Here is a 26,089-nt window from a genome sequence, read left to right on the forward strand (position 1 = left end):
AGAAAGAAAGAAAGAAAGAAAGAAAGAAAGAAAGAAAGAAAGAAAGAAAGAAAGAAAGAAAGAAAGAAAGAAAGAAAGAAAGAAAGAAAGAAAGAGAAAGAGAGAGAGAGAGAAAGAAAAGGAAAAAGAGAGAGGGGGTGGTGAGGGAGGAAGGAAGGAAGGAAGGAAGGAAGGAAGGAAGGAAGGAAGGAAGGAAGGAAAAGAAGGGACAGAACTATAAACAAACAAATAGTGGGAAAACAATTTAAATGTAACATTTTTACAGGTACAGTAGTAGCACCAAAAAAAAAAAACATTAAAAATTTCATTTTTGAGAGTCATTGCTAACCTGGCTTTCTATAGCTTTCTGAATATATCACTCACAAGACAAAACCAAAAGGAAAGAATATGTCTTAAGACTTTAGTATCTGAATACTTTATCATAGTTCTGTTGCTTGGAAAACTTCATTTTGACAACATGAAAAGCTCTCTAATATTTTGTTTTGTTTTGTGTCTGTGTGTGTGCCAGTACTGGGGCTAGAACTGAGCTTTTTTGCCCAAGTATGGAGCTTTTCCTTTTTTGTGTCCTCATTCTCCAAGAACAAATGGAGGAAAGGATTTCCAAATAGTGGACTGGTGTTTCAACCAAGTTCCCAGTCTTCCCAAGACATACCAATTTGAAACAAAAGGAAAAAAGAAGAAGAAAAACTTTCTACTTACATTTAAAGCCCGAGTTGAGAAACTATGGAAAGAATCCTTCCTGTTGGACATCTGTGAGATACCTTAGCAAATAAAAGCATGCACGCCAGTGTTTCTTTTCCCTTACTCACTTTTGTTGTAGTTGCTGTAAATGGCTTGGAACATGCAAAATATGCTAAACAAGAAACCCAGACCATACCTGAAGAGTTAGCAGTTGAAAGGCGCAAAGACACAATGGATTTAAAAGCCTCTTGAAGAACAAACAGGCTTTTGCTCCACAGATGCCAGGCAGGTCAGTCTGTGGCAGGCAAAGAGTTGGAGAAACTGCTTTAAAAACCTATTAACTAGGAATGTGGAAATGCAGGGAACAATCCAGAAAGGAAGGAAGGTGCTCACTCTTCAAAAGGTTTTTAAATGTGACCATACTTTTGTTGTCTTTTTGCTACAATAGAAAATGAGGATGGTGCACTGAATGGCTAGCCAGCTATAGAAGGTAGAACAAATAGAAGCTGAGTAAAGAAGTCAAGGCTGCTAGACACCAGCGGCTCATGCCTGTAATCCTACCTACTTAGGAGGCTGGGATCTGAGGATCTAGGTTTTAAGCTATCCTGGGCAAGAAAAAAAAAATCCCTGAAACTCTTATCTCCAATTAAACAGCAAAAAGCCGGAAGTGGTTAAAGTGTTAGAGCACTAGGTTTGAGAGAAAAAGCTCAGGGACAGCATCCAGGATCTAAGTTCAAGTTTCACTACTGCCTCCCTCAAAAAAGAAAAAAAAAAAAGAAGGAAGGAAGGGAAGGGAGGGAGGAAGGGTATCAAGGAAGAAGGAAAGAGAGAGAGAGAGAAAGAAAGAAAGAAAGAGAGAGAGGGAAAGAGGGAGGGAGGGAGGAAGGAAGGAAGGAAGGAAGGAAGGAAGGAAGGAAGGAAGGAGAAAGATAAAAAGAAGGAAGGAGAGAGAGAGAAAGAAAGAAGGAAAGAAAGAAAGAGAGAGAGGGAAGGAGGGAGGAAGGAAGGAAGGAAGGAGAGAAAGATAAAAAAGAAGGAAGGAGAAAGAAAGAAGGAAGAAAGGAAGGAAGGAAGGAAAAGAAAAGAAAGTTAATTTGTGCATTGGTTAGGGCAAGTCATAGCAATGATTTCTGAGATAAGTATAAAATGTATTACCCATGCTCAATGCTCTATCACCCTTTCACTCATACATTTTTCACAATCCCACAAATACTTGTCTATGTTGTCTTGGCTTCAGATATTAAGGAGTTAATAAATTAGCCAGCCTACAAACAGGCATGGAGAAAAGGCATAGAACTTAGCACTGAACAGCTGACAGCAGATTCTGCAGGTGTAAGCTGGGACTCTGCTCTGCATTTTCTATAGCAGTTTTCTCAGTCTGGACCACTGTGGCCTGATTTCCTGGCCGCTGGAGCATAAAACTGAGTTATATGGGAATGATTTTCAGAAATCTTGTTCTATGATCCTGTGAACTCTGCCTTTTCAAAAAGAAGCAAGCTCTTTCTGTGTTGAAACTGATAATGATACGCATTGGCAGCAGCCTGGTTAAGATTCTGATTTCATGTTTGGAAAGGAAAATGCTCTAGATATTTAAATTAGAAGTGATGTACTAACCTTCATTGTACAAAGAATCAGCCTCCTGAAATTGGTGTTAAGACATGTATGAGTGTGTGTGCGCGTGCGCACACGTGTAAATATATAAAGTATCATGGCAAATAATAAGGATATAACAAGAGGGAAAGGAGAGAAGAGAGATATAGGCTATATTGGCATGCATGTTTCTAATAAACTAGTTTGTCGTATCCTCTAATTATTCCATTTGCCAGTAATGGACACTCACTTCAACATTCCAAATTTTTCGAGCTGTAAGGTAGTAAGAATATTAATTGTACCAATTGGAAACATTTGATCTGAAGCCTTAACAAAACATTGCATCTGTAAAGGACACCAGGATGTCTTTGCCTGCTGTGGTAACACTAGATGATTGGATTGATTATAGGATAATTCATTTGATTTATTTGACACTGGGAAATATGCCCTAAAAATGTAAGTCCTTTCGACCAAGCTGTATCTTGATGTTCGTATTTGTAAGAAGAACAGAAAAACTAAGAGGGCTTGGATTTTTTTTTTTCTAGATAAACTACAGAAAGGACAGGTAAATACCTTCAATAAGAAATGGTTAAAATAGGAGCTAGAATTGACTAGATTTAGGATCATCTCTTTCTTTCAGGACTCCTTTAAGACCCTAAAATTCTATACTCTCATTTGTCCAAGGCCAGAAAGTCTATCATTTTGAATAGCTGAAAGATTAGCTACTATCAAAAACACCAGGCCAATGTTTAGCTTACATTGTCTTCTCTCATCTTTTCTGTAGGGATCTAAAATTCCTAGGAATTTTATTGGTAAATTCCATTTCAAAACACAATAAAGTTAAAGAAACAGAAAAATGAATGTATACCGTAAGTCTAACTGTCATGTGTTTATAGGCCAGAAGACAATATAGAAATCTAAGTTATTTATGCTTTAATGTGATCAGCTAACATACTGTTTTCTTTTTAAAAATTTCCTTTGAAGGGGACCAGTGGTAGAGTGCTTGCATAAGTCCCTGTGTTCGATTCCTCAGCACCACATAAGCACAAAAAGCCAGAAGTGGCACTATGGCTCAAGTGGTAGGGCGCTAGCCTTGAGCTGAAGAGCTGAGGGACAGTGCCCTGGCCCAGAGTTCAAGCCCCATGACTGACAAAAAAAAAAAATCCTTTAATGTGCTTATAATCAATAGGGAAGAAAAAATGACATTTTAAAGACTGATTTAACTAGATCACTGTATCTCTCTAACCAATAGAACTTAAAAATAAATATATGTTTTTAAACAAATAATGCTTACAATAGGATAATGCATGACTAGATTTAGGAAGACAGACATAAAACTCAGCAAATATTCACTCATAAGTCCATGGGGATTATAGGGAAGACACTTAGGTGACACAGAGGACACAGAATGGCCAAGATCTGTGCCTCTTGTTCAAAGACTTGATGGCACAACACTAGTAACTCTGAAGCAAGAACACATTATTAGCTGTCATTAGTCCATTTCAGTGAATCCAATTTTTTTAGTCATTTGTTTCAGATTTTGAAAAGCAGAAGGCTAGGGCAAGCCAAGGAAGCTACCTGGAAGGGCCTCGCTTGGATTAGGGCATTTAATGAAGGAAGAGGAGGGCAGTGAGCACCAGCAGGGACAGGCAATTGCACAAAGGAGGAAAGAGATGAGAGCGTCCTGACTGCACACTGCGTGCGTTGCAGAGGGCGGATCAGAGCCGCTTCTACGCCAAGAAAAGAATTTTCAAACTTTAAAGTGGACCTTAATGAAGTACTATTCTTATTAGCCAAGAATAACGTCTTACAAACATCAAGATAGATACACGTAGATAAATGTGGCTCTGATCCATGTACAAAGCCCGAAGTCACGTGTGTCTCCTTATAAGCACCCACCTGTGTGAAGTTTGTTGTAGTCCAATCATTTTTTAAATAATCTTATTGTTATTATTAAGATGTTGGACAGAGGAGCCGCCATTTCATAAGTCAGGTAATGAGTACATTTCCTTTTTAAACAATAGCACCTTTCTTTTACTTCCCCCCAGTTCTACCTCCCATCCCTGTCCAATCCATCACTGTTGAAGTTTGCCCATATATCTGATGTTTCAGAAGTCCTGATTCTACTATTCTGTTCCAAATGTTTACAACATAATAGAGAGAGAAAGGGTAGTTGGATGTAGTCATAATATTCTATGTGTGTATACATACATATGTCCATAAATATATATATATATATATCTGCATATTATATATGTATACACACATGCACATATATATATGAAAATAGAACTAGGAAAATTCAGGGGATGGGTGGTATTGGGAGAGATAGGGAGAATTATGAAAGGGTTGATACTGATCAAGATGCATTGTACTGACTAACTGATATGTTGAAACCCTTTTATACAATTACCTAAGAATAATTTTTTAATTAAAAAAAACTAACAGAAAAAGCACAAAGTCTTTTCAGGAGTCAAATTCATTACTCCTTAAGGAGTCAAATTCATTGCTCAAATATTTTCCAAGTTTGAAAAATTGTTTGTCCTTCTCTCCCCCTTTAAAACTTCCAACTCTGATGGCTTTTTCCTCATCAGTGAAAAATTACAACATGGAGAAATATCAACTGAACACACTTCAACAGATTTCAAATATGTTATTTGCTTCGTGTTTTTAATGTTTTTCTAAGACTCGTTTCTTAAAACAGATCACTCTGTTTAGGAAGGACCAATACTCACAAGCCCTAAGTCTGAATTCTGGTAACCAATATTCTCTTTTGCCCCTTCCCAACCTCACAGAAAGCCCTTTTTTCTGTCACTATCTATGGTACTGTTATTTTTTTCAGTCGTCTTTATGTTTCTTTCTGAACCCAGCTGTCTGCCTTTTATGCCCATGTTTACCTCTGGACAAAGATTATAAATATTGAAATTTGTGACTCTGTTTTTGAGAAGTATCTATGCCTATGCTTTACAAGGTTATCCTGAGAGAGGATGGTATCAAACATCTCCAACTATTGCCCGAATACACAGCCGTTTAATTCAATTCTATGTGTGTTAACTGAATGCATTCAAAAACACAATTCCCTACTCCTACTGTTATGGAGCATTTTCTGTTCCTCTTCTTTATTAAGGCAACATGGGAACTTTAGTTATCTGTGGTCTAAGCTGAGCTGCATGTTGGACAGTGAGAATGACCTCTGCCCCTACAGTTCTTCCTGGCAGTGAAGGGAATTGACAGCACGTTTTCAATTTCTCCCTTGTCTTTGCTTGAACATACTGGAATTGCAACCTCTGACAAAGGTAGCACCCCTTTTGTAATGGAAACAAAAGGAGTGTGTAATGAATTGGTTAAGATTACATTGCATGGTTAGATGATGAAATCCTACGGCAGCTAACTTCTTTCTTTTCTGTAGCCCGTCCTAGTCTTTCAGTGAGACATTATTGACTAGCATCTTTCCCAAATCGGGTTCTTTGGAATACAGTTTCGCTGCTTTGAGTTTGTTTTTTTTTTTTTTTTTTAGGCTAAAAACAACTACAGTACAGGCAAAGAGAATCACATAAGACACAATAATTCCCAATATCTCAATACAACCATTGTAGATGAACTGTATGCATGAGACACAAGGAATTAAGGGTACTTGTACTTAAATGAGAGGTGAACCCTAAGATGGAAGGACTTCAACTTTCTTTGCCATTTCTCTGCAAAGTTGTGGGGCTGAGGAAGAGTGGAAAAAGAAAGGCTGTTTGTAAATAACCACTCATAGAAGGTGCTGGTGGCTCACACCTATAATCTTAGTGACTTAGGAGGATTGGATCTGAGGATCAAAGTTTAAAGCCAGCCTGGGCAGAAAAGTCTATGACATTCTTTTCTCCAATTAACCACTCAAAAGCTAGAACTGAGGCTCAAGTGGTAGAGCATCTTGAGTAAAGAAACTAAGGGGACAACTCGCAGACCATGAGTTCAAGTCTCAGTACCCACACAAAAAGAAAGAAAGAGAGAGAGAAAGAAAGAAAGAGAAAGAGAGAGAGAGAGAAAGAAAGAAAGACCATTCTTGAATGGGCTATCATAAAATGAATTTTTAATTTTTATAGAGAGACAATCAATTAATGCCACCATTGTGTGGTGAGCACAAGTGTTTTCTATTAATAACAAATCACATAACTTTTGTTTGTATTAAACACCAAATTATTAGCCTCATTCTTCTTTATCCCTAATTTTTCTTCTTTTGCTTGTTATTTAATCTGTATTTTCAAAAACAAAATTATTTATTTTTTTGCTCTAAAGATGATATATACACAAATTGGTAGCAGAAAATATTTTATATGTCTGTTTTTCACAGAATGATCAGATCATTTATTCAACTTTTAAATTAAAAAAAGAGTTATATTCATCTCAATTAGTTTTTTGCCAAGGACTGTAACACTAATTTTACTCTTTCTAAAAATTAAATAGCAAACAGTTTATATAAGGTGTTGATAATTACCTATATTATTGTGCTACTGTGACAGATGTTAGCAAAAAAAAGCCTCAAATGCCTACAGCTGTGCACTCCATGACATCTAGCTTCCACTCAGACAGAAGGCTAACAGATGTTCTGAACTGTCACTTTGCCTAAATGTTTTTAAAATCTAAGGACCTGCTTTCTAATTCACCAGGGTCTGGTTGGGTCTCACGGAGGTCCTCAGACTTCGCATCTGTGACAATCTGATGGCACTGATAGGTTAGCCCTTGTGTGCGTGCTCTTATTTAGTAAATAGACTAGCTTTTATGTGGCCTGTGGACCGTGAACACTGCTTCTATAGGTATATATGTAAAATCCTTTTCTGAAACGCCTAGGGATTTGAATTATCAGTAAATATGGAAGTTTGCTGTGATATGTAAAGGAAGCCTAAATTTTATGCACCTTGGAGGTAAAATGTGAACAATTTTCATTGATGATTTCCAAAAGTTGTATTTGGGGGAAGGGGGGCAGGTAATGAACAAAGTAGTGTTCTATTTTTTTTCAATCTGCATTTTAACAATATCGCTTGTAACAATAACTATTAATTGTTCATCCTTTTAGAATAATAGAAGAAGATACCTGCCATTCAGAAAATGTGCAGCACGTCTTCTCAAGCTTAGAACCTTAATACGTCCTCTTTCCAAGCTACCTTCAGATCCTTCCTACAGAATTCCTGCCCCGTGCAAAGTCCATCAGTACCTGATTTGCTGCTGCTCTTAATTTTAACAAGCTGCATTCCTGTAGTACATTCATTTAATAGTTTAAACATTCTGTTAACAATCCGGTGTTTGGCCTATCCTGTTTCTCCTCCAGTCTGTACAGAAATATAACTCCAAATACTACATCTTTCTGGGTTTGTTTCTAAATTAGTCCCCACACTTAATTATGAGGATGAGAGGGATGCCTTATTCCTCTTTGTTATAGGCTAAGCTCTCAGTAATCCCAAACAAAAGAGCCAGTTCTGGAAGATATAGGATTTGCTGGCAGGATTATGGTCTCATAGATAATGATGTGCAGTCAGCAGAAGCGAAGCTTTATTTTAATTCAAATAAGCTAGTAAACAAACCACTGGCGAGTCTGCTGGTGAGAGGAACTGTCTGCTATTGCCACATTGGCAGCGAAATTATAGAAAATCTATTATACCCTGTTCACCATATGTTTAATTTAATACAAGATACAAATTAAACTATCCATAGTGCCTATTAAATTAACAATTCTTTTTACATTTGAATGTCTTAAAATAATTCCTATTGACCTATTAAAGGGTAGTTGTGATATAGGTGATTATCTAGGGGGAAAGGTAGTTAATAGAAAGGAAATAAATTTTAATTACCTCCCTCTCTGAGAAAATACAAATATAAATGTTCACTGGTTTGCAGTTGTTAATTGGGTTAATTAGCAGTCATGTGCTGTGTTAGTGCTATATTTTCCTCCCACCCTTTTAGCTTCTGAGGCTGCGGTTTTGAGACTGGTATTCCATTTGACCTATGTGAATCTAAACTCATGAAATCATAACTTGATTCAGCCTAGCTAGCCAAAGGATAGCCTTGGGCCAGATGCCAATTGAAATCTATATTTAGAAAATTGAATTTAAAGCTTAAGCCCAATTTTGGACTGGAAAAAGGCAAAGATTTGCATTCCTACCTCCAGTTCATCTCCTCAAGGCCAAAGATCCTATGAAAAACCAGAATTTAAGAAGCTATTTTTAACCAGGTGCTAGTAGCTCATGCCTATAATCCTGGCTACTGAGGAGGCTAAGATCTGAGGATTGTAGTTAGAAGCTAGCCCAAGTCTCACAGTCAGTGAGACTTACCTCCAACTAACCACCAAAAATCCAGTAGTGGCTCAAGTGGTAAACTGATCAGCCTTGAGTAAAAAAGCCAAGCAAGAGCATAAGGCTCTGATTTCAAGCCCTAGTACTAGCACAATCAATCCATCAATAAATAAAACAAGAAACTGTTTTAGCTGAACATTCTGGCATGTGGCTATAATTCCAGTACTCAGAGGCAGGAGGCTAGCAACTCTGAGGCTAGCATGGACAATATAGCAAGGCACTGTCAAGAAGAAGGGAAGAGAAACAAAAATAAAAAGCTGTCTTCCAGAAAGGGAAAAATGTAGGCTCTATAGGCAGAAGCAATTTTCTCCTGAGCTCACACCCAGCAAGCCACCAATGATGCTTACTTGAGTCCATTTGAGTTCAGTCTCTAGATTCCAGAAAACAGACTGTGTTTCAGGGTTAGAGTAAAATTTGAAACGCAGATCTCCTATTTTTCAGCTGTGTAGCCATCAACATTTAACCCAGCTGGATCTTCCCTAACTCTGTTAAATAATGGTGAAGTGTAATAATTCCAGTTTTATTGAATTATTATGAGAAGTAAATAAGAGAAAGTATCTGATAAATAATAGATACTAATTAAAGATTAGTTTCTTTCTCTGTCACTCCCAAGCGAATAAGTGTTGCTCTTTCTTCAAGGGAAAGAGAGTGGTTGGTGGGATGGAAATGGGAGAGGTAAATAGCAATTCTCCCTGGAATCAGTTTTCCTGGATCATTAAATCCTTTCTAGACAAACCACAAAAGGCACAATCCTTTTCTCTCAACACGTGCTGCAGTACATACTGCCTGTCCTTGCGTCTGTGAAAGAGAGAAGTAGGAAATAATCACTTTTTAACTTTCTACACCCAGATCATCACTGGACCTACACCTGTGTTCATGGCTTACATAGTATGTAAATCTGAGGACAGAGAATACAAGCTCATCAAATTCAATGATATACCAGTCATTATAATGGTGCATAAAATAGACATGTGGGGAAAGATCCTCACTTCAGATTATTCTTGAAATCTAATAGGTGATACTACTGTGTGTGTGTGTGTGTGTGTGTGCCCATCACAGGGCTTGAATTCTGGGCCTGAGTGCAAAAATGCTCAAGGACAGCACTCAACCACTTGAGCCACAGCTCCACTTCCAGTTTCCTGGTGATTAACTGGAGATAGGGTCTCACAGATTTTCCTGCCCAAACTAACTTTGAATCCAGATCCTCAGGTCCTAGCCTCATGAATAACTAAGATTACATGGAGCCACCAGAACCTGGCTTTTATTTTTAATTAATATTTTACACACATGCAAAAAAGTTAATTTATCTTAAACTAATGCAAAAAGCATAGTAAAAGATAAGTGAAATTAAGATAGTGCTCTCTCTCTCTCTCTCTCTCTCTCTCCCTCTCCCTTTCCCTCTTCCTCTCCCTCTCCCTGTGCCCCCCCACTCTCTCTGGGCTATATGTGTATATGCCAGTATGTGGGCTTGAACTCAGGGCTTGGGCACTGTCCTTAGCATTTTCACTCAAGGCTAGTGCTCTACTACTTGAGCCATACTTCCACTTCCTACTTTTTGCTTGCTAACTGAAAATTAGAGTCTCAATACTTTCCTGCCCAGGCTGGCTTCAAACTGCGATCCTCAGATCTCAGCCTCCTGAGTAGCTAAGGATTATAGGCATGAGCCACCTGCACCTGGCTCATGTGGTCTCTTTCTCTTTCTCTCCTCCCTATCTTGTTACTCAGAAGTTGAGAGGAAACCTTGGCATTTCTGGAAATATTAACTACATGGATAAATTAAGAAACTGAAAAAAAAAAGATCACAAACCCCGTGCCCTATTTTCAATACTTAATGCTTTGAAACTCATGTTTTAACACATAAAGTGATAATAATAGGGTTGTTTGTTAAACTTTGCTTTATCAACAACCAAATTTAAAGGAATCTATTGCCTTTGCCTTGTTACCACACAATTATAAAGCATGCCTTTCCACGGTCCCTGTTGTCAATCAACATATAACAAATAGAACCCCGAGTTCTAGAAATATAAGGGTGGTAGGAAGGCCTTGCTTGTCTTTGGCCACTGATCTAACAGGTCCTTGAGCCTGCCTTCACAGTGATCACGCTTTCCAAGGCCCTGTCTTGCAGTCCCTCGCTGATTCTTGTTTCTTGACTTCCATCCCAGGTCCCTGCTTCCCCAAGGGACCAAGTTTCAGCTCTCCCTGGACGATCTCTCCACACATCATGGACTAAGAACAAACCCAAGTGGCCGCACTATGTGCCGAAGTGGCCACACTGTGTGCTCGGAAGGGAACTAAACCTTCCTAGAGTCGCTGAGGGATTTGAGTATAGGGAGCTCCTATCCTCCTCACCCACCTGCGAAGGCTTGTAGGGAAAGGTGGCAGGAAAGCCAGGGGCTGTCGATGGCAGCAGGATCCAGGTTTTTATTCCTAGGGTACCTAGGTGAAGGAGTCTCCAACTCCAAGCCGGGTTGACCAGGCCCCGCAGGGCTTGCCGGCAGAGAGAGAGAGCTCCTGGAAGGGCGGGAAGAGGTAGGGATGCAGCTTTTATAGGCAAGAGGGAACCCAGCCTGGCGGCCTCCAGCCTCCACTTTTCGAGGCCAGACACGTTGGAGAAGGCTGCCTGTCCACAGGGCCCAGAGAACCCAGAAGGCTGGGCTTTGGGGGAACCGATGGACCAGCCTCAGCTCTGGGTGCCTCGGGCTATCACTCGCTACTGGGAGGGATGAGGGAGGCTAGAAGGCCGAGGTTCGGGTTAGAGGTTTATTTAAGAGGCTCTGCAGAGCGAGGCGTGCAGATCTCTGCACGCGGCGCGCGCGCAGGCGCGCGCGCGATCTTGGGGTTCGGTTAAGGAATCTAGGCTTGGGATTGGAGCGGCGTCTGGAGGCGGAGGGGAGACCGCGGGTCGGGTCTTCAGGTGCTCGTCAAGTGGGGCGTTGGGTTGCTTTGTTTGGGGTCTAAGTGGATAATTGGATCGAATTGGGCCAATTACTTGTCCTCAGTCCCCGGGCGTGTTTTAAGGCATCCTCACTTCTGACTTCGCTGCAGATGTGGGAAGCCACGGACCCTTTGATCTGGCGTTGCGGCTCCTCGGATTGGGTGCGGGTACGGGGTTGCGGGGTGCGGGCTGAGGCGCCTGAGCTCGAGATGATCCGCCCTGCCCGTGTGCCTTCCCCATCGAGACCCGAGACCCCCAGACCCCGCGCCCGCCAGCAAGCCGAGTCCGGGCCCCGACAGCCGAGCCCCGCTTCTTTCCACGTGGAGGGGTGGCGGCGGCGCATTGGCGGTGATTGATTCCTTAGGAGAGGGGGGCTCCAGTTTGACAGCCGTTCCATCTCCCTGCGAACCTCCAGATCTGTGTGGTCCTCCGCGGTTTGCAGGAAAACCCAGACCCTGGTCGAGCGTATCGTGTTTCCGTGTAAGCAGCCTCGGCGGTTGAAAACGAGATCCCGGGGGCCGCTTTTGCTAATCCGCTCTGCCCGTGGTGTGCTTAAATCCTGTCTTTTAAAATCTCCTCTCCTAGCTCTTCTTTCGTTGGTTGTTTCACTTCCTTCTTTTCTGCTTTCTTTCCTCCCTCCCCTCCTCGACTGCTCTCCTGAATAGCTCGTGCAGAATGGCACACACCTGCACCCCACTCTTCCCCAGGAAGGCTTGCATTCGCAGAAAGGAGGGAGGGGGTCAATACGGACTTCAGTGCTCCTTTGAACAGTGACATTTCCATTTCAGTCACCTATAAACATCATAAATGGAGTCTCAAAAAACTGATTCTGGCTCTTCTTCCCACCGGAGACAGGGTTGCAGATTCTCCTTTGGGCACACAGAAAATTGTCCTCCCCCACCCCTTCAAGTCCTCCTCCTCCCCCTCCTCTTCCTCCTCCTCCTCCTTCTCCTCCTCCTCCTCTTCCTCCTCCTCCTCCTCTTCTTCTTCTCCTCCTTCTTCCTTCTTGTGTTCCCAAGGCAGTTTGTCAAGTTGGTCCTTTCTCTGACATGACACTTTATACATTAGTTAAAAGTTATTCTTCTTCCAATATCAAGTAGAATGCCATTGCTTGACTGGTTTTCAGACAGGTTTTCAGGTGCTATCCCTAAAAACAAAGCAAAACCAAAAAAAAAACTAGTCTTCTTTATCCCTCTCAAGAGACTGAGGCCCACAGATCTTAAACTCCTTAGGACTAGGCCATGCCTCAATAAGTATTCATTTGCTCATCTGGACTCCCTCCAGCTACCCACTGAGGCCTTCCTATCCTACAGTCTCAAGTCTAGCCCAGAACAGCAGTTCAGATTTGTCTTGCAATCCACTGTAAGAAGAAAGAGAGAGGAGGGAGAGGGGGAGAGAGAGTTATCAAATTGGCATATTCTTCAAGTCTTAATACTAACTATGTATATATATATGTATATATATATATATATGATAAAGGAGACCAGAAGGAAACCCTCGGCTGTTTCAGTGGTCACACTTCTATGAAAACACTAGAAGACACTTGACATCCCACAGTTGCTTGGGGAAATGTTACCACCATGGACTTGAAAGTTTGCACCAATGCTCCTCCTCCTCCTTTCCCAATGCCCTAAGTAACAAATGGCACTGGACCCCATCCAGGAAAGGGCATTCGAATTTCCTCTCAATTTTTCCCTTACCTCCAACACTCACAAAGGCACAGGGTTATGAAATGACTAACTTTTTTATTTTTAGTATTTCTCTGACTTGCTTTTTTTTGTGACTGATATTAAACTGTTTATCTTAAAATACACAATGAGTTGTTGAAAAACAAATCACCAAAAATGGTCTAATTTCCTATTTTGTTGTCTTTGTTGCCTTTCTTTTTCAAGTTTTATAGGAAAAGCTTTCCGGGGTGATCATCTCCCTTCCTAAATGATGTGTTGTAAACCAATAACATCATTTTTTTCCCAAGGGGACAGTAGAGGTTGCTCTCAGCTTTGTTGAGACACTCATCTAAATGTTGATCTTTCTTTTCTATGGAAGGTTTGTGGGAAGAAGAGGAGGAGGAATTGGAGCAGAGGTGGGGATGAGGCAGAGGTAGAGAACCCATTGAAAACTTTTTTTTTAAGATGAAAGGCATTTCTCCAGACTATTGTCTTGCCACAAATAACAACACACAGAGCAGTAGTCAAGAAAGTGGATTGCTTGTCCTTGCGGCCTATTGGAGGCCCAGAGAGCCTTGGCACTCATTCCTACAGAAAGGTAGACAAACCTAGTCAGAAACTAACAACTTCCCCTGCAGTGACCCCATTGCCTAAGTGGTGAGGGCTTACTCAGAGTTGACCTGGAGCCTCAGCTGGCTTGAGGTATAGGGGACCCCAGTGAAAGGAAACTGCAGGATTGTGAGGGGAGCAAGCCTGTGGGGCTTGGGGAGCTGCCCATCCCCACTTCTAACACAGCTACAGCCAATGAGTCAAAGCTAGCAGAGGGATGAGTCAAGGAGGAACAAAAGTAGGCCCTATTGGTTAGCAGAGACTCACCTTTAACTTGTTCCACTCACCCTGGGCTCCATCCTAGGTTTTTCTAAAACTGGAGACTTTTAGCCAAAAAGGAGGGTGAGCATGACCTGAAAATAGGCCTCACTCCCGCCCCCCACCCCCACCACACACAGCCCATCCAGCCTGCATACACTAGTAAAAGCTCACAGAGATGAGAAGAGACATCTCAGATGAAAGAGGTCCAGCGCTGTGTGTCTGGATCATCCAGCTGTGTATGGCCAACCAGGGAGCTGGGGGGAGAAAGAGGAAAAGCCTCCTTTCCCTCAGTCACTCCAGCTGAGGCTGCAGTCTCTCCTACCCTCCCCCCCCCATGCCCCAATCAGAACCAAATAGAATTGAAACTCGGTTGCATTTGCCTGTACTGAGCCTAACAAGTCAGAATTTGATAAGGTTACTGCACCACTGATACAATTGTGGGTTTTTTAAGCTTCCTCCAACAGACAGATGTTAGAGCTGATTAAGAATCGGGGAGAAAACCTGCAGCTGCACCAAGGAATAATCTACTGGACAAATATTTTAATAAAAAAATATGAAGAGATCAGCCCGACCTTGCAAGGTCTTCTGCTTAAAAAAAAAATCTTTATCAAACCCCTATTCTATGGCTTTAATAAACAGAACCCATTACCTCACGCATCTTTTGTTGGCCCCTATACAAGAGAGAACAAAATGGTTATTCAGGGGAACGCTTTCGATTTTTATTGTGGGTACCCGGCACAAAGAGCTGTGTTATTGTATTTAAAAGAACCATCTGTAGCAGAAACAATGGCATCAAATTATCTTTGAATACCCACTGAAAAAACATAAAGCTTTTTTTTTATTCTTCTTCTGTGCGGTGGGGGGACAGAGCAGTGTTAGGATAACTGACTTTTTTGTTGTTCTCTGGGTGCATTCTTCTCCCCCTCTGTCTCCCCCTCACCCTCTCTCCTCTCTCTCCCTCTCCCTCTCCCTCTCCCTCTCTCTCTCTCCCTCTCTCTCTCTCTTTTAAAAAATCAGCCATTTGGGGTTTTAAGCCATAAACGATTTTTCTTGTTGCAGGGGATTGCTGTGCAAAGCTAGGCTAGGTCTGGAGGCTGGTGTAAGGCGATGCGGGTGAAGGCAGGAGGCTGATGGAGAGAGAGACTGGGGGGAAGAAAAGCCGAAATGGATTCACGGTGCTTGGGATAGAGGACGAGAAGGGGAACTGCTAGCTCCTTCAACTCGTTCTGTCCGGTGAGAAGTGATCAAGCCTGGCTGACAAGAGGCTCAGGGAGCCCTCACGTACTTTGCTTTTTTACCTGCCAATCAAACTGCTACAAGACAACACCCTGATCTGGCATGGACATGTAAGTAGCTTGGAACCCAACTTTGACATTCACGGCTAACTCACTCCTCCCCATCCCCCCCCCCCAACACACACACACACACACACACACACACACACACACACACACACACACACACACACACACACACACACACACACACACACACTCACCTCTCATTCCGCTTTCCTTCTTTCTGTCTTTTTCTTTCTTTCTTTCTTTCTTTCTTTCTTTCTTTTTTTTTTTGACCTTTAAGGGATCTGGAAATATACTCTGTGTGGCAGTCATTTAACACAGGGAGGCTTAAGTCTAAAAGCATTAAGTTTGGGAATTAAATGCTAATTGAGATTTCTTTCACAAATGCAGGAATGAAATGATGTTATTTTATTCTCTTGGAACAGTTTTAGTACCGAACCTAAATGCTAAGGGTATCTGTGTCTTTCTTTTCTCTATTTTTGTTCTTATAAAAATGGAGAAATAGCTCTATGGAGTCCCCAGAGATAAACCCTATGAAGAACATTTCAGGCTTCCATCTTTAAAATGTTAAACTAGCATTGCACCCCTACAAAGAGTCTTCTCCAGACCCCGTGTGGCTGAGGATGAGTGATTTGAGTCAAGAGGTATATATCATTCGTGGGGTTTCTGCTATTGCAACAGTCAGCTTACTATTTTAGGTTGGTAAGGGGTGGGAGGGCGCTTGCAAAAAAAAAAAAAAAAAGAGGGCAAGGGGGCCATGGCGAGATCTCGTTCTTTATGAGAGACTGACATAGAAAGAGAGGGAAACGCAAGGGGGCAGGATATGCAGGAAATATTACCTGAGAGGAGGAATTACAGAGCTTGACGAAGCTGGGAGCTGAGAGGGCTTCTGTGGGATTGGGGAGGGGGGAAACGATGGGGGGGGGGAACTTGCTCCCTGGCGCCCTCTAATGGCAACTTGGGCGATGTTTTACTTTCACAATTCTGTGCTGTGAAGGGCAGCTGGGTTTTTGTTGCTCTCGCTAGAATTTTTTTTTTCCCCTCCAAAAACTAAAGACTGTGAGTTGAGTAAATTGATTGTTTGCAGCTCGGAAACGTATGTCTATGCCTTTAAAATTATCCATGCTCTCTCTCGACCATCCCCTCCTGCCACAACTCTCTAAGTCTTAGACTTTAGTAGAGGTGGAGAGGCAAAGGGCAAATTGATGTATGGATGGGTGGTCCACACCCAATTGGGAGAATGGGATCCATTTCCTACCTGAGCCACTGTTCTGACTCTCCTGAGTGGGATGTGGAGGATGATGTGGAAATTGCGTATTCTGACACTGACTCATTATAATCCAATTTAAAGGGGCTTCTTGTAAGCTATGTTATTTCGACATGTGGTGGTCAGAGGGCTTTCCTTAATGCCTTCTTTTTCTTTTCCGTTTTTCCCCTCTTTTTCTTCTTTCTTTTCTTCCTCTTCATTTTTCTGTTTTTTTTTTAACTTTTGGTAGATAAAGGTTAATCTTGGGCTGAATGATAGAGCTATGATTGGCAAGGGAAAAGGTGTTGAGGGCAGGTCGCGCTGTCTTATTTACAACCCACTGCTTGCTGTCGAGTCTTTGTGAGGACTGGAAGGCTAATTTAGTGCACCACAGAGTTAAAGGACTGGTAATGACTGCTAATTTTATTTCAGCCTCCTGCATCCCCGACTGCTGTAATTAAAGACACGCTATTTAAATACAGGTGAAGCTTTTTTTTTAAGGTGGGGTGGGGGGTGGGTGGATTACAATTTTATTTAGAATCCTTCTCTTACTTAGGCGCTATACAATCCAACATCACACTCAGATTATTATTGTTGCTGTTCTTAGTTAGATTTGCATCTTATCATTTATACCTGGCTTTGAAAAATCCCAAGTATGAAATGTCTCCATCCCATAAGAGCCCCTGTTTAAAGAAAGCAGGAGAAAGGGAGGCAGAGGAGTAAGTAAGTATTTAGGGGCATTTAAATATTTGAGTTTCTTCCCCCACCCCACCCCACCCCCTTCAAATTAATAGAAGGGCCTTTCGACATAGCTAAAAATACTTGAAATTTGGGACAGGGTTAACAGGCCAAAGGGATCAGTGCCAGCTTTTAAAGTACTTCTAAAAAGATCATGTGAGCAGATGGAAAAAATATATTTTTAAATTAAATAATTTGCCCACACACACTATAGCTGCAGTATTAAAATTTTCTCAACCGACAGGAGTTTCTTTATAAGAACATCAAAGAACAAAAAGCTCTACAGTTTCATAGTTGGTTAAAATTGATAACACCCCCCCACACACATACACACACACACACACACACACAAAGAATTCAGTCTTTAATCTCTTTTTATCCAGGAAGACTAAAGCTCTGTACTCGACCCCGCGCGCGGCTCTCGCCTTCCGGGGCTGGAACCCGGCTCAGATGAGAAGTGGCGCTGAGCCGCAGCGCAGGTTCGTGCCCAGCGCCCCCTGTCGGACACAGTAGGAGATGCACAGCTCCAGTTCAGGAAATCGCTAGAATCTTGCTTTAGGGTTAGAGAAAACTCTTTATTACCCTCTAAAAAGGAAACGAGATGTCTACACCAATTTTTCTATCCTTACAGAATAATATGATCTTAATTCGATAAAAACTAAGCAGACACTCTTTTAACTCCATTTAAAAAAGATACAATCTTCCTCTTCCCTTTTTCCTCCTCTTCCTCACTTTCCTCCTCCTCCTCTTCTTCCTCCTCTACTCTTCTCATCCTAGCCAACCTCCAGCCCAGTTTGAGGTCTGGGGGCACACCTTTTACAGGTTGTGCGATGCTAAAGGAAAAAAAAACTGGCAAGAGAAACAGGATGAAAATGAAGAACCAAGCAAAGACTACTTCTCTCATTTTGTCCCCATTTCAAAAAAATAAAATGAAGATGCTCTGGTTGCTGTTTTGACGTTTTCAGTAATGTCTTCTGAGGTCCTGCTAGTATTGCAAAAGTCTCGGAGTGAACAAAATAATTTGCTCCTAGTTACTTATTTTCCGAGTGATATTAAAAGTCTAGTCTCTGTTTCCAAAGCTTTCCTCCTCCAGAGCCAGTTCTGCCCAGCTTTTCACCTTCCTGGCAAACGGCTAAATCTCATAGATTGTCTAGAAAACAGGTGTCTGGCTTTTTTTTTTTAATCCCAGTGCAAGATTTCAAAGAAGGTAAAATCAAGAGTATTTCCCCTGAAATTCAGCATTTCGATTAAGGAAAGAAACTATCCTAGAGAAACAGGAATCTTTTTTGTTTTCTTCAAAAACTAGCTGTCTGCGTAGGAAAGAGCTGTAACTTTCTTTGGTCTGAACTACTGGGCAAAAAGAGCCTTTCAGTCTATCAAAATGACCTGTCCTCTAAATTTGAAATTATAGCAAAGTGTGTGTGTGTGTGTTTAGTCGTTTGAAAATCAAACAGAAACTATTATTGTGCTAAATAAACAAAAGGAGGAGTTGAGAGATGTACTTAGAATTTTAACTTGAGCTTAAGGCTTGCCTTTTTTTTTAAGTTTACCTGTTGACAAAAACTAGCTTACTTTTCCAAATAGAATGGCTTTTTTAAGAATAGTTCATATTATAGGAAATGAAAGCTTTATATTGCCTTTGTGTTTTATTCCCACTACTTCCTAAAATTAGCGGCTCTGGGGTTATATTTTCAGGGGATCTGCTTCTCTTGGCGATAGAACATCTTCTCCAGGCTTTCGGCTCAGGTTATGTTTATTATTTATTTTTTATTTTTACTCTAGTAGGTTCAAATGCAGTGGCGGGTGGAGAATCATAAAGCTCGATCCAGAATTCTATCGAAGTGGCAGGCACGCAGGATCCCCTGCCTCGGTGCCCCATCACCGTCCAGTGCCCGATCTCCTCTGGAGACTCTCAGTGGGGCGCTGGCTGGGTACCCTGCGCGGGCTGGGCGGGTTCGGACCCTGCGCGCGCTGACGAGCCAGCTCCCACGTCCCCGCAGCGCTCCCGAAGCCCAGCGGGTGGGGAGACCGAAGCCCGCCGCCACAGCTTAGCGACCACTCCGAAAGGGTGCACTTGCCTATTGCTGGGATATAGAAAGAGGAATTTGCGATCGCAGGGTCATCCCCTGCTGCTCTCCAAACTGTGGGTGCGCGCCCCCCACGGAGGCTGGCAGGAGGGAGGAGCCGCACCTGCTAAGGGCCGGCTGCGAGCGCCTAACTTTCCCAGGGACCCGGCGAAGGGACAGCCCCACCCCCACCCCTCAGTGGAGGGAGGACCGAGCCAGTGGGTGGCCTGGGACAGGGCCTGCCGCCCAGCACCCGGGTGCTGTGTGACTTCGGTGGTCGTCAGTGGCCTGCGTGAATCCCACAACCCCAGGAGGAAAGCGACGCTTACACTTTTGGGGGTGCTGGGGGAGGGGATCCCGGGGGCCGGGGCGCCTGAGGGGCACAGCTGGCCAGCCACCCCGTGGTGCTTCTCTCCCCAGCCACCCTGCACCCTTTAGGGGCGGGGCGGGCGCTTTGGGTCTCTGGTCCCAGCCCGCGCGCGGGTTGGCTGATGGCCCCTGCTTTGTAAATAGCCCGGCCTGCCAGATTCCGTGGGCCTTCCAGGCCGCTGGGCCAATGCACTTTAGGCCCTATTGCAGCCATGCCAAGTCTCAGCTGCCTCTGCCTCTTCAGCCCGCTTTCACACCTTTCCTGGTGAAGCCAGGAAGAGGAAAAACATTCTCAACTCCAGCCTATAGAGCCTGGAGCTTGGCAAGGTTATTTGGAGATGGGGGTAGGGGTGTGATTATTCAGAAGACCAAGCAAAATTTAAAGAGGGAGTTTCTTCATTTGGTTAAGTTTACTCCTTTAGATTGTGCTTTTCATTCTGGAGAAGCTTTTAATTCCAAAGATCCAACCCAGAGACAAAGGCACGGAGGAGAAAGCCTGGCTGGGCTCGAGGCGCCCGACGCTACTGCCAGGCCTTGAGTCCTAATCCCAGGCCCAGCAGCTACTGTGGGTTGCTGAAGGGTGTTGAAACCACAAGTACAACTTGACACCATTGAGCCCACAGTGCTTGTCAATAATCTGTGAATTAGGTGTAGAGATTGTCACTGTAGATCATAACAGTTTCTGAAGGACTCATTACAGCCTATCGTGTCAATGATCTCCAAATTAAGGAGGGGGCGTGGGGTAAGAGGGAAGAGGAGTGGGAAGAGCCAACAACAACAACAAAAAAAAAAAAAGCAAAGGAGAGGGTGTTGAAGGGAGATAAAAGTCAGAGCCCCAGCTCTGAAGGAGCCTTTAAAGATTATCAGGCCAGTGATCAGAGAATTCCTTTGGGATGAGTTTGCAATCCCAAATCCATCTTAGCCAGAGCTGGAACAGGGGCGCTAGGGGGCAGACAGAAGTGGGCCTCTGGGAAGGCTACTTCTCAGACATTTCTTTTGAGGCCAGAAGAGCTTTTAGAAGAGGGCTCCAGCTATCTATGGGAGGCCAAGAGGATGCCAGCCCTCCCAGAATGGGTGTCCACTTTGATTTCCAGCACTTGGCCAGGCAAGCCACAGCTGCACATCTTTAAGAAAAAGTGCTAATAGTTTTATTTAAGGTTGACAGTGACACCGCCCCCCTCCCCCCAAAAAATGGTTTACTTTTAACTTCTTTTTGTGACCCAGGTGAAAAGCGGTCTTCCTTTTCCTTTGATGGTAGTTCTGTCCCTAACACATGAAACAGATCTTATCTTTTTCCCCATCTTGCTTTTGGGGATGTCCATCTGTGGCACAGTCCTCTAAGAGGTCTGTCACTTGTGGTTTGTAGTAGGTCCAGTTGTACTTGAGGAAAGATAGCTTGTAATTGACACAGGAGCAATATATCTCATAGATCTCCAGAAGAGAGAAGACTGTATTCCATCTCTGTATCTTGGAAGGGTCCAGAATGAGGCAGAGGGGTCCTATTTTTTGTACATTGCTATTGCATCTACCCCAGCCCACAATTATGCCCCTTGATGCAGATCAGAGAAACACTTAAGGGAGGATTAGTTTTGTGTTTCCCACAAAAGTTGTCAAAACTCAATGAAATGATCACAGTTGGAGAATTTAAAACAATCCTCTCCCCTAAAATGTGGATGACAGTCCTAACCACTGGAAATTAGAATTCTGAGGAAGTCCTGTCTCTTTGCTGTGATTAATGGCACAAGACACTGTGGTCAATCAGAGACATATGCATTTGGACTTTTAGTAATGATTAGAGGCACAGAAGGATTCAGAGTTGGGGGAAGGAGGAGTACCTGAAGTACCTGATGATTTTTTCAACTCTCTTCTAATTTTTATAGTCCAAATCATAGACTCACAGTGCAACTGAAAATGTCCTGTGGCATCTCTTTACTCGTTTTTATTTTATTGTTTTCTTTTAAAAGATAATGTTTTAAAACTAAGTCATTTAATGGACAAATTAGAATCTTCCCTGGGCAACAACTTCAGCATAGGAACCAAATTTTATATTAAAATTGCATGATAAATCAAGAAGTGGAAATGAAGCTGTGAAGTATGACTTCCTTTTTTTCCAGAAAACATTTGAGCTAGAATATCTACAAGATATACAAATGTATGCAATACAACAAGTAATGTGATTGTTATGTACAGCCAAGGAGACGAGTGATTATGCATTACTTTTGTGGTTATAATTTAAAGTCAGAGGAAAATACATTTAGTTTTCAAACTACTGGATTCTTTGGGGGGAAAATGTATTTATTTCATCAGTGAGAATTAGATGAGAGAAAGAGGTCTGCATTCCTTAGGTTTCAAGGGTCCTTACAGCTCTTGAGTGAAATGATTTGGTGAAATTGGGTCTGGATTGAGACGGGCGTTTGTTATCCCCTCGTTCATTTGTTATGCTTAATACCACTTCTGGAAATTAAAGACAAGGTACAGGAAGAAAAAAAATATGATTAAGCAATTTGAAATTACCGATCTATCAAGCACCATATGCGTGTCTATGCCTCCGGAAATAGAAAGAGATACAAATGTGTGTTTGTTCTTTGTGTCAGCTAGAAACATTTATTATAGTTCCTGTCAATAATCCTTCACACTCCCAAAATCTGACAAATTTGACATGAAAAGAAAAGGGGTAGAAATGTAGATGAAAGAATTTCTATAGTTTTGAACATGGTGTTATAAAAAAAATTTCAGGTGGCCCCTCTGTGATTTCTTGTGAGGAATCCTTCATAGGCTAAAGGAAGTTTAGACTAATGCACTTTGACTGTGGCACAATTGAATTTTTAAATTTTTTTTGCTCTAAGTTTTCATATTTAACTTATCTATGCATATTTCCTGTTGATTATTTTTAGAAATTCTGCTGCATTTTTCTTAGGGGAAAGAATTCCTCTAATGCATTTCTTTACTTTCTTCATTTATCTGTGTTTGTTTCTTAAGCCTTCATGAATCAAACTTTGGTAATTCTAGAAGTCTCATGGAATGCTCCCGTTTGGAGTGACTGAGAATTTCTGTGACTTACAGAGGTGAGGGAGACATTTTAAACCTTTGTTCATATCAGTGTCCTTCTGCTGTAATCCTCGGTGCTCTGGTATTAGGAGGCAAATGTAAATAGAATCTCAGCACCATTCCCCAAAACACTAAGAATTTTCTCTTTATCTTTGGCTCTTAAAAATCAGAACTTTTTTGTTTTGCAGTTTCTGTACTTGGTTTTTCAGTTTTATTGGACTTACACAGCACATTACTGGTTTGTTTCTTCTGCTGCTATGAGTACTTTCCATGGAGCTTCCAGGAAGGATAGGAAGGAATGTTCAAAAAGGAAGGAAGGTTAAAACACACACACACACACACACACACACACACACTTATTTGGCCAAATCTGACTCCTAATATACTTAACCAGTTCTAGAATTAGAAAAGTCTTTCTGTACGTTTTCTTCTATTTTCTCTCATTTTCCCCCCCTTACGTAATGAAATTAAAACTTTTGGAGCCCACAGTTGACATTTTTCAGAAAATTGAGTTATCAAGGCAGTAATTATTTCACGGGGAGATAAGACTCTCATGGCCCTAACTGTCAAATAGGGCCCTTTTCAGATTTTAATTACAAAATAAAATGAGTCTGCTCTTCCTCGGAATGGTTGGTGAGTGGTTAAACAGAGCTTTCCCCCAATACTGGTGGTCGTCAAACTCGGCTAATTAGCAATGCTGAGAAATTCCAGTTAACAAGGACATTCTCCAAGACTCTGCAGGTTCCCTGCCGTTTGCCTTCATTTCCATAAGAAGATTAAGAGAGGAGGGGAACGCACTCAAATGCAGATGCAGAAAAGGAGCGGTTTTTTAACAAGCATCATAATAGTAAGATGCTTGGCTAGTTCTCACCTAATTACTGCAAGTTAAACCTCTATTTGCCACTAAGCAGAAAAAATAAGTCTACAGTGCTCTATCTCCACAAAATTGTTGGCTTCAGATACAATACTTGAGGAGGCATAGGGAGAGTTTAGGGGAGAAAAAAATCAATGGGAAAAAAAGATTATTAAATAAAATTAAGTTACACTTAGCAATGGAGGCTTTTTGGCTAAAGCCAATATTAGAACAAATAAATTCCGAATGTTCCAGGAGTATGCATTTTGTTCCTGATTACCAATATTTCTCTAAAAGTGTGTCTCTTTTTTGCTTCCCATGATGGCAAGTGTTACATTCTCTTTAGATTAAGCACTTCCAATTTTTATAAATGGTGCCAATGGCAACATTTTCAGTTCTCGGAGGATGAAGCACCCTATTCTAAGTCTTTTTTTTTTTAATTGTCTAGTAGTCAGTGGTGAACTGTAGCCATCTATTATAAACCTTAAACAGGATTGTTTCTGTCATCTGTTGGGATTATTTTTATAGTTATTATATTTAGGGGCATTATTGGGGCTGGGTTGAAATTGAGTAGTCAGTGATCAATTTTTTTAATTAATGTGAAAAAATTGTTTCAGCTATCACCATCTTTAATCTTCTTTTCATAGCACATTATTATGCACAAACTTCAGCCACTGTTAGTTTATTGCCTTGATAAGTACGACAAGCTTAATTAAAATAAAGCTGTAAATAAACGCAACCAATGATAACACAATTGTAATGTATTTCCATAGCTTATTTATACGATAAAGGCAATTAACAAAAGACCTAGCCAGCCCCTTTCCCCTCTTAAATGCATTAGTATAGAGCTCAGGCTGACACACGCATCTGAGAATGTGTAAACGCTTTTATTCATCATCCCAAGGAAAAAAATCTGCACGTATTACTATCCCCTCCCCTTGAAAAACAGAGAGATGGGTTTAGAAGATTTGCTTCTATACCATCCATTGTTAATATTTATTTTAATAAATATACACCACCATTAGCCACTCCCACCCCTCTTTTTTTCTTGAAGCTTAATTATCCAAAAGCTTCTTTTTTAAGTTTTCAGAATAATGCTATTAAGCACCGACCACTACATACACAATCATAAAGTGAATGCTTAGATTGCCCTTTGTGGCTCCTGGACAATCATAATTCATTCATATGTTGAATCTCATAATTTGTACCTATTTTTTCCCTGTAGTTCAACCTCCCACTTATCTCGAGGTTGTATGTACATTTCTAAGTTAAGCAAATTAAATTTGATTCTTATGATTTGGTACCACTGCTTATATGATATGTTAACTTTTCTTTTGTTTAGATTATGTGTAATTAGTTTGATCTTCCATCCCCTTCATTTTTTTTCTTCTTACTTTAATTATTTCCACACACCTTCTTTTAAAGGTAAAAGCAACAATCTTGGAAAGGCGAATCCACCAGCAGGGGGCGCACCAGCCACATCCCTGAAACCAGCTGCGAAGAAAAGTCGGTGGCCGCCTTAAATTAAACCCTCCAAATTTTTTTCCACCTTTTTTTCCCCCCTAATCTCCCGAGATACGTGTTTAGCTTAACATTACACCTCGGGTACGCAGAAAACACGGTTTTATTTTCAAGAGAACATAATACATACGCGTTTCGAAAAGGCCAGTCTCCTCCTTTCTAGTTCCCAATAACTAAAACAAGCCATAAACTTAGGGGGAGGGGGAGAGAAAGAGAGAACTTGCAGAGGGGAGGGGGGAGATTGACTTCAAATAATTTCTTTTAAGTTTACAGGATTCTTTCCCACAACTTTCCTGCCGCTCGGGTCCGCATCTTGGCTTTGCGTGTGGCAGCACAGGCAAGCCTGGGAGGGCGGGAATTGGGGGGGAGTGGAGGGGGAGTCGGGGGAGGTTAGTAAGGTAGCAAAACAATGCGGTCGGTAAAGATAATAAATGGAACGTGGCCGGTAGATACTATTCCGTACATTTCCTTGGGGTGAGGAAGGGTAGATCAGGGGAAGGGGGCGGACAAGTGTTCCTGGAGAAAATCAGCAACCCCGAGGGTTTGCACCATTTATACATATATATTTCTCTCTATATATATTTCTTCATCTACAAACGTATAGATAAAGAAATGGCATCTTTCTCTCCCTCCTCTCCCCCTCCCCCCCCCGCTTTGTTGTCAAGTGCATTTTAGGCACAAAGATCCCAACAAGAGAGTGGAAGGAAACTTAGACGGGGCTTTGTTTGACTCCGTGTAGCGACAACAAGAGAAACAAAACTACCTATTTGTAACGGACGCGGTGCCATTGCTCCGGGCTTTGAGCGCCTACCTATTGAGATCTTTACGTCGGGACAATGGGAGCGCGGCTAAAGTGACCCTCTTGGGTCCCC

At 41.8% G+C, this 26,089-nt stretch overlaps 1 long non-coding RNA gene across 1 annotated transcript in view; it reads left to right on the plus strand.

Annotated features, from left to right (window-relative positions):
* LOC105998357 overlaps positions 1 to 26,089 on the plus strand; it is a 152,711-nt gene that overhangs the window by 96,815 nt on the left and 29,807 nt on the right. Inside the window, exon 3 of the long non-coding RNA XR_001175695.1 lies at positions 15,135 to 15,421. This is a non-coding gene — a long non-coding RNA (uncharacterized LOC105998357). The remainder of the gene's footprint in view (positions 1 to 15,134; positions 15,422 to 26,089) is intronic.

The sequence above is a fragment of the Dipodomys ordii genome, unplaced genomic scaffold, assembly GCF_000151885.1.
Source record: "Dipodomys ordii isolate 6190 unplaced genomic scaffold, Dord_2.0 Scaffold162, whole genome shotgun sequence".
Classification (NCBI taxonomy): Eukaryota; Metazoa; Chordata; class Mammalia; order Rodentia; family Heteromyidae; genus Dipodomys; species Dipodomys ordii.